Here is an 8,585-nt window from a genome sequence, read left to right as displayed (position 1 = left end):
AATAGTATAAAGCAAAAGGGGTTTCTGGTACACTGAAAAAAGTCTTACTGCTGTTGTTAGTTTAATGTGTATTTTGACATTGAAATAGTTTAAAATTATTAGTTTTTTCATTTAAACTAAACGTTTTAGTTTATATTTATGGTTGAATCCATTTTTTTTTACATTGATACAATATAATTTGGCAGCGGGATATTAAACTGAATTTATTAATTTGATCAGAACATTTTTATTAGATTAAGCATGATTTGCACATGCGCATTGTTGAGTTGGAGATCCCGCTCTCTGACCACCTGACCTGTTAAAAAAAAAAAAAACTCGTCCGTTGAACTGTCTGTGAAGAACACACACATTGAACCTGCGACTGCGAGCGGCCGTGATAGACTTCAACAGATCCCTCCAGCCAGTCTGCAACACAGAAGAACTCCGAGCAACATTGATACTGGTAAGGTAAAAACCAGTATTTTTTTACAGTCTATGGTAAAAACACCTACCCAGCACTAGTAACGTTAACGTTCTTCATATAATTTCTAAATTCATTTTGTGGGGGGCATGACGTTAGCTAAAGTAAGTTACCACGTGTAAGTTAGTGCATTAACGTACAGCTAATTTTATGTTCATGCATTCAAATGCATTTGTTCTGCTGAGTGTTTTTAATATTTAACAGTGGCGTGAAGAGTCTAGAAAATGTTTATTTGTAGAGATTACTGTCTTTTAAGAGCTCTGCGTGCTCTGTTTTAAAGCTAGCTAGTGAAGATATCAGTATGAAACTAAACGGCATTAATAGACATCAAGCAGTAACGTTACCAACCATGTCATGCTAACGTTAGCTAGCTTGTCATGAAGGTGGGTAAATAATGCTCTCTTTTTTTTAACACTTGAAATGTGGTAACGTTAGTTAATCACCAGGTTCAAGCTGCAAACTTGACTGATGGTTACTTCTGCTGTCAATAGCATAAGGTCATATGTAATCTTTTATTTACACTCCTAATTATCTTGTGTTAAGTATTTATCAGCCATAATATTACAAGGCCCAGCTATTTCTAGCTGGTAAAGTTAGTTTGCTACACTGTTAACAGCATTTAAGGTTGCATGTGGTAGAAATGTACCAAAATGTTAGCCAGCTTTCCTAAAATCATTAAATTAAAGTAAATATATCTATTTATGTTAAATGTTGGGTATTCTTAATTTGTGCTTGATGTTAGTTGTTAATAAACTCTGATGGCTAACAGCTAAAACTTAATCATGTTTTCACTTTCAACTTCAGGGAAGAAGCCACCAATCAGTCTGCTGGGCTTCTGCCAGTGATCATTGCTTGTGGTAAGGTCTATGTATAGGGATGCACGATAATGGATTTTGGCCGATATTCGATATGCCGATATTTTCTAACAAATTTTGTCCGATATCGATGTATACCATAAAACTTCAAATAATAACCGAGTCCCAAAGACGCCTGTCTCTTTTACACGCCTGGTGTGGCTACAGGTTTGGATAAAAGAAGGCCGGTTTCAAATAGAGGCCTGGTCTGTTTTTTAGTTTCGGGTTGAATTTAATCTTCTAAAACCCATCAGATCGTCTGTTTAAGCCAGTTCTATGGTGCAGATTGCGCACGCAAGAGAGCCCTGCACAGCTGTTAGCACAAGCAAGGCAGGCAGAGAGAGTTACGTGGTGTCGCGTCTGACAACTCGAGGTATCGCACACCGAGAAGCGCAGCGTTGCGTCTATGACAACTCGAGGTATCGCAGTGCAGCTCCGCGTCTATGACAACTCGAAGTATCGCACACCGAGAAGTGCAGCGTTGCGTCTATGACAACTCGAGGTATCGCACACCGAGAAGCGCAGCGTTGCGTCTATGACAACTCGAGGTATCGCACACCGAGAAGCGCAGCGTTGCGTCTATGACAGCTCGAGGTATCGCAGTGCAGCGCCGCGTCTATGACAACTTGAGGTATCGCACACCGAGAAGCGCAGCGTTGCGTCTATGACAACTCGAGGTATCGCACACCGAGAAGCGCAGCGTCGCGTCTATGACAACTTGAGGTATCGCACACCGAGAAGCGCAGCGTTGCGTCTATGACAACTCGAGGTATCGCAGTGCAGCGCCGCGTCTATGACAACTCGAGGTATCGCACACCGAGAAGCGCAGCGTCGCGTCTATGACAACTTGAGGTATCGCACACCGAGAAGCGCAGCGTCGCGTCTATGACAACTCGAGGTATCGCACACCGAGAAGCACCGCAACGTGTCTATGACAACTTGAGGTATCGCACACCGAGAAGCGCTGCGTTGCGTCTATGACAACTCGAGGTATCGCACACCGAGAAGCACCGCAACGCGTCTGTGACAACTCGAGGTATCGCACACCGAGAAGCGCAGCGTTTTTTAAAGTAGCTAGTAAATGCTCATCGTAGCGTCATGGGCCATAGACGGAGGAACTAGGGGTGCGCATTTTTCTGAATGCTGTATGATATCGCCTAGTGTTTTGTAATAAAGGCTTGATTTATTTATTTAGTACAGTGGTTAGGCTGGTACGTAGGTGTAGTGTTGCCGGTTGCAACAGCACTGCTGGACTGCATAACTTTCCACCAGACTTGGAAATTAGGCGCCAGTGTTTACATGCACTTGTGTGCCAAACGCTGCTCTTCCTGCATGGACTCCACAACCGCCGACACGTTTTGCTGGATATTTTTTTTCACATAGCGGCAAAATATGCTTAACGTAGGTCAATAGTAATAATAATCTACTCAGATACTGGACCCATTCTCTCTTTGCGCGGCTGCTTCGCTAGCATCGTCGGATGCCGATCGCGATGCGGGAGTTAATGCGATGCGACACCGCAGTTTGAGCTAGCGGCTGGAATTGATATGGTTTTGGCTCTGTGTCCACAGACAATTCCTCCACTTCAGGGGAAGGTGGGGGAGAAAAGTCCTCGACTTCAAATCACCGCTCTGTTGCAAAGCTACTTGCGTCACTCCAGTCACTCTCCATCTTAGCGAGTCTGACAGCAGCTGTCAATCACTGCGTCACTGCGGGTCTCAGGTGCACGTTAGCCTACGTGTCGCCATACACATCAGCATAAATGCTCCCGATAAATTATGTTATTAAAGCATTAACATTCACAATCCACTATTAATTTAACATAAAAGCAAGCAGGCTGCGTGCATGGTTTGCCATGAATGGGCGCAAATGCGCGCTCTCTTAATAATTCGTAAAAAGCTGACATGAGTTCACCGCGATCTCATACATCTCTGTTATTATCAATGAAGCTGACTGCATAATGAATCTTTCATAATCTATTTTATAATCAGAGGATTTGCCAGCATGCAGAATTCAGCACTGAACAAAAAGTCCGTTAGGGTTAGGCTCAGTGAGGGATTCTAACTTAAATGCTTCCGATTGGCATTGCATTCAAGAAATCAACACGTATGTCTGTGATTGGCTACATCGCGCAACGCTGCAAACATGTTACAAATAGAAACTCTGGCTTGTAAATCGTTTCTATTTTGTTTTAGTTTTTCTTGTTGCATTTCTGCAACAGATGAATAACAATTTATTAGTTTTTATTAGGGCTGTCAAACCCATTTTAACGGCGTCAATTTTTTTTATCGCGAGATTAACGCCTAGCAAACTTTGTAGTTTTTTTAACATGCTTTTGCAACAATTATTACGTTATTAAAACTACAACACCACACCGGATCTAGCTAGACCAGAAACAAAACAACAGACACGCCGCACACACTTGTTTGGGCTTGCGATCCGGCCAAACGAGAAGCCCAGCGCCGAGCCGCGTCTAGGACAACTGAGCGCGTCTAGCATATCGGACGCGCACTTTCTCAGTTTATGGCCAGCAATAAAAACGCTGAATGCCGCCGCCGGTGTGTGTACACTCTTAGAGAATAATGTGTTCGAATTTTAAATACGAGGTGCGGCGCTTCTCCTCTGAACGTTACGTTTTGAGTGGATGAATGATGAGGGCGAGACGCCGAAATGCCAATAAGATTCTGAATGGAAAGTTTACTTTTAAAAAGTTGCCAAATGGTTCAATTGACAAGACCAAAGTGATCTGTGTGTTTTGTCGTTGTGAACTGAGCTATCATCGCAGCACGTCCAGTCTGAACTTGATGGCCAAGCACACACACACACAGCTAATGCGTTTCTACATCAGTAACGTTACCTCATCAGTATTTCTTTCACCCTTTTATTGATGGACAGTGTTACATTGTGTGAGAGATTATTTGCTCCAAGTGAGAATGTTAGTGTGAAATTGAACACAATATATGCCAATGTTGTTTTAAAAAAAAAAAAAACATTTGCACAAAGCAAGCCGATCCACTTTTCCATGTTGATAAGAGCATTAAAATGAGAAAAAATAATGGGACAAAAAGAAATCAAGAGACATTTAGAATAGATAAAAATGTGCGATTAATCGCGAGTTAACTATGACATTAATGCGATTAATCGCGATTAAATATTTTAATCGTTTGACAGCCCTACATGTTTTATTCATATATATTTATATTTAATCGTTTTATTCTCCCGCAGCCCGCACACACATAGTGAGTGCATTATCGCCCGCGCTCGCACTCGGCCATCAAATCTAGTCCAGCGCCGCACGTCTCTAGATCACGGATAGCGGCGGGAAATATCGGGCTCGGGCAGAGAATCTGAGCTCTAAACAGGACAGAGTAACGCGGCGGATATCGCTCATACATTTTGTTGACGACGTAGTTAAGGCGGCAGGCGTGTGTTGCTTAGGCGGCCGCCTTAGTTCCAAAGTGCTGCGGGAAACCCTGTGTTACGCGGACACCTAGTCAGCCTGTTGTTCTGTGTGCTTTTGTGGAGCTGAATAACTTGCCTTTCCAGATTAAATGTCTGTTCTTGGTCTTGGATTTTGTGAAATAAATTTCTAAATAAATGCGACTTATATATATGTTTTTTTCCTCTTCATGACGCATTTTTTGACTTATACTCCGGAGCGACTTATAGTCCGGAAAATACGGTAGTCACACCACTTGCAATAAACATTTGATTCGTTTGATTTGCGCCTATTCAAGTTTTGAAATTTTAGTGTATAGGAGCTTGGCAAATTATGACCTAACATGAAATCGGGAGATTTCTGAAACTATAACATGGTTATTTTCTCTTTCTTTTTTTTGCAGGAAAATGAGGTTGGAGAACTGGAGCACACAATCATGGTGATCTTTATAACTGGGAAAGAGGATCCTCTCTATCCAACTCAAAGACATTAAAATTGTCATCGAAGTAACAGAGGTCCTGAAAGAGTTGCCCTCGGTTGCAACCGCCTTTGCCATGGCCTTTGGACTCGTATACACACTTAACCTTAAATATACGATAAGGCTTCAGTTCACCTTTGAATTTGTGCAAAAGGTCCAGATGGTGCTTGATGGACAAAAGATGACCCCAAAAGTCACTAGACTGACCACGCAGCTGTACAGCACAGAGTAGGCAGAGCTGAATTGCACAGACTTGCTTGATTTTATTTTTCATTTGTGGTTAAATTTGATGGTGTTTTTACGGCCAGGAGCTTGCTATATTGAGAACTGGAGAGATTCACACAAGTCATTGAAGAAAATCATTTGCATTATGTTTCCTGTCAGAAAACTCTAACCCTAACCCTATTTCCAGGATTTGCCTTTAGTGTTCAGCTGAAAGACTGTTCATCATATACATTTGAAACAGATATACAATATTGTCATAACATGTAATTGTATTTTAGGATGTTTTATGGTGAAATGTGTTGTCAGGACAAACCTTCCTAATTTAATATTACTACTAAGACTAATGTGATGTCATCAAGTTATTTGAATAATGTAACAAATTTGTGGGCTAGTTTATTGAACAATAAATATAAATGTGTTCTAAAGGAAAGTGTTCCAAGTAGTCATTGATCAAAATGTATTAAAAGACTTCATTTTAGTTGAGACAACCTAAAATAATTAGTTTGATCAACCTTTAAAAGGTTACTTTTCAGGTTAAACTAAATGAAATTATTTACTTTGAGTCAATGTCAAATATCTTGTGTGATCGATTACTTTAATTTTTTGAAAGTTGATCCAAGGTTTTTATTTTTTGAGTGTAGATTCTAACATAAATTAATAATATATACTACTATAATGTATAATACAAAATGTAAATTTGGCAATTTAAGTAAATTAACAAGCAAATCCATATAAAATTACTGAACAAATATATTTTACTGTCAATTGTCACTAATTGCACTTTTAGAAATGTTTTTACTGTATCAAACCTTAAATCTTAGTTTTATCTTTTAAATAAATAAAATATTTGTGAATATATGACACATTCTGATAGTCTTTACAAATTTACTTGGAGAAAGAAAAAATTGTGTGTAAATTAAGGTATTGTGGCTGTTTTATTAAATGATAAAAACTATTTTGGCAGTTGCTTATACTTATTAAAAAAGCAATTATTAATGTTTTTGTTTTCAAAATGTCCATCATTTTATGAGATATTTGTCAATTTACAAGTATTTATGTAAAATTGCCTCACTGAGTGAGGAAACCTCACTCAGCCCTAAGGCTACGTTTACACGTGGACGGCTATTTTCATAAACGGACATTTCACCCCTCTCCGTTTTCAAAAACAACATTGTGGACACCTCAGCATCAGTTTTCAGAAAAGTGTTCGTTTACACAAACCCGTGTATATGCCGTCAAGAGCATGCCAACCCTGTAGGTGGCAGTGTAACGAGAAGCTCAAGCCCATGTTAGCCAATCAAAATCCCGAAAAAATATCATATACTGTGACGTCGGCTGCCTAAAACTCAGCTTTTCTCAAGTTTTTCTTCAAGTTTTCCAAAATCTCCATTCTGGCCGGAGTTTTTAGAAAGAATCGTTTTCAGGGGCGAATTCTCCGTTTGCGTGTAAACAAAGGGCACAAACGAAGGGAAATGTCTCTGTTTTTCAAAATAACCATGTACATGTAAATGGGGCCTAAGGCTCAAACGGGAAACTTGCAAAAAGAAGCCTACTGTGTTGTTAAACATTCCCAGTGGCTACCATCTCCTATGTTGCTGCCTCTCCAAGGAGGAGCCTCGCACAGAGGAGGATCAACTCCAAGGGTGTCACAGGGGAGCCTAGATTTAATAAAGAACCCCGAAGTCTGGGGAAGGCAGCCCAAACTCTGGCTTTTTTTAAGGGAGCAAGGGACCCTATATAATACCCAGGACAGTGGGGGAGGGAGTAAAACACTTCACTCCATCTACTGCTCAAAAAGAGCAGCTTACCAAAGGAAGCCCGCGATGTTATTAGAGAGGCTCAACCCCAAGCCTCAGGGGAGTCTAGCCTTACTTCAAGACCCCTGACGTCTGGCAGAGGCTTTTAAAAGGGGGCGTCTAAAGACCCACTTGTCTAAGGAAATGAAAGCCCCTACTAGGACTGGACAATAATTCAATATCAATATATATCGTGATATAATTTTTTTTCAATAATGGTGAAATGATTTTAAAAACATTTCCGATATTTCGATACATTACAGGCATGGGCTACATTTACATTTACGTTTAAGCACGGCACAACGGTTCAAACATATCCAAATTGACCGCTCGCAAAGATCCGCCCCCTTTAGTTACTGTTGCTATGTCCAACAAGCCACTATGCTCTCACCCCACATCATGTTCTCGGTCAGTGAAAAACACATCGCGGAGCAGAGAGGACACTGACAACGTGCCGACAGGACAGACCAGGTTACTTTTGATATGAAACAAAGTCTCAACTTTCAAATTTGGCAATTTTGTCAAGAAATTTAAACAATAAATACCGTTTGTGGCTCTTTAATGTGTCTGACAGATCGCTGTAGAGCCTCAGTTAAAGCTGCTCGTGAACCGATCATCTCTTCCTTCTAGATAATGTTTAGCATCAAATAAACATGAATGAACATAATAAGGAATGTTGTTTTAACCGCGGAAAGACGTCAGTACACTCTGTTTTTCAAGTTTAAATCCTCCAACGTTAATCTACTAAATTAACTCTCCTGACTGCTTTGTCGGACAAAAATGGTGGATTATGTTATTATGTGAGGCAGTTATTCTGTGCAAACAGCTGGAAACTATATTTGTGCAGTGTGCGCATGTCAAAAAAAAATCTATTCTGATTTGAAGCTTGTGACAAAAACCCGCACAACAACTCACTTGTTTAGCGTTCATGTAAACACTGCATTCAGATTCATCAATCAAAATGAATTCAGGGTGTCATCAACACTCAAAATGTCCCTCAGCAACATGTGTTTTTATTGTTGCTCACTTTTTTTTTTTGGTTTGTTTTCTGCAGCAACTGAGAACTTTTCATATTCTTTATCGTGGCTGAAGCACTTTTTTCAATCTATAAGAATAATATAATCGACCTATGCCTATAGCTTAAAGTTAAAGATAAGTTTTTTCCTGAGGCTTTTATATTGTTCATATCGATATCGGAATTATATCGTATCGACCGAAATTAAGAAATATATAGTGATATAAATTTTGGTCATATCGTCCAGCCCTAGCCCCTACTTAAAGATCCAACAGTAATTTGGGAGCAAACTAAATAGAGGGGATATAATGCCCTACT

The 8,585-nt window shown here is 40.1% G+C and overlaps 1 long non-coding RNA gene across 2 annotated transcripts; it reads left to right on the top strand.

The window, feature by feature from the left end:
* The first annotated feature begins 335 nt into the window (after positions 1–335).
* LOC306995651 lies at positions 336–5,888 on the top strand. 2 transcript variants are annotated; one of them, XR_013796905.1, is made up of 4 exons: positions 336–442; positions 907–957; positions 1,265–1,317; positions 5,157–5,888. It is a non-coding gene; the product is annotated as an uncharacterized lncRNA (long non-coding RNA). The 2 variants fall into 2 exon arrangements; XR_013796906.1 differs by having other exon boundaries at positions 338–442; positions 896–957.
* Positions 5,889–8,585: the final 2,697 nt, after the last annotated feature.

Source organism: Phoxinus phoxinus (assembly GCF_949152265.1).
Source record: "Phoxinus phoxinus genome assembly, chromosome: 3".
NCBI classification, from domain to species: domain Eukaryota; kingdom Metazoa; phylum Chordata; class Actinopteri; order Cypriniformes; family Leuciscidae; genus Phoxinus; species Phoxinus phoxinus.
Note: the sequence above shows the minus strand (reverse complement) of the source record. Positions and strands in the feature narration are given on the sequence as shown.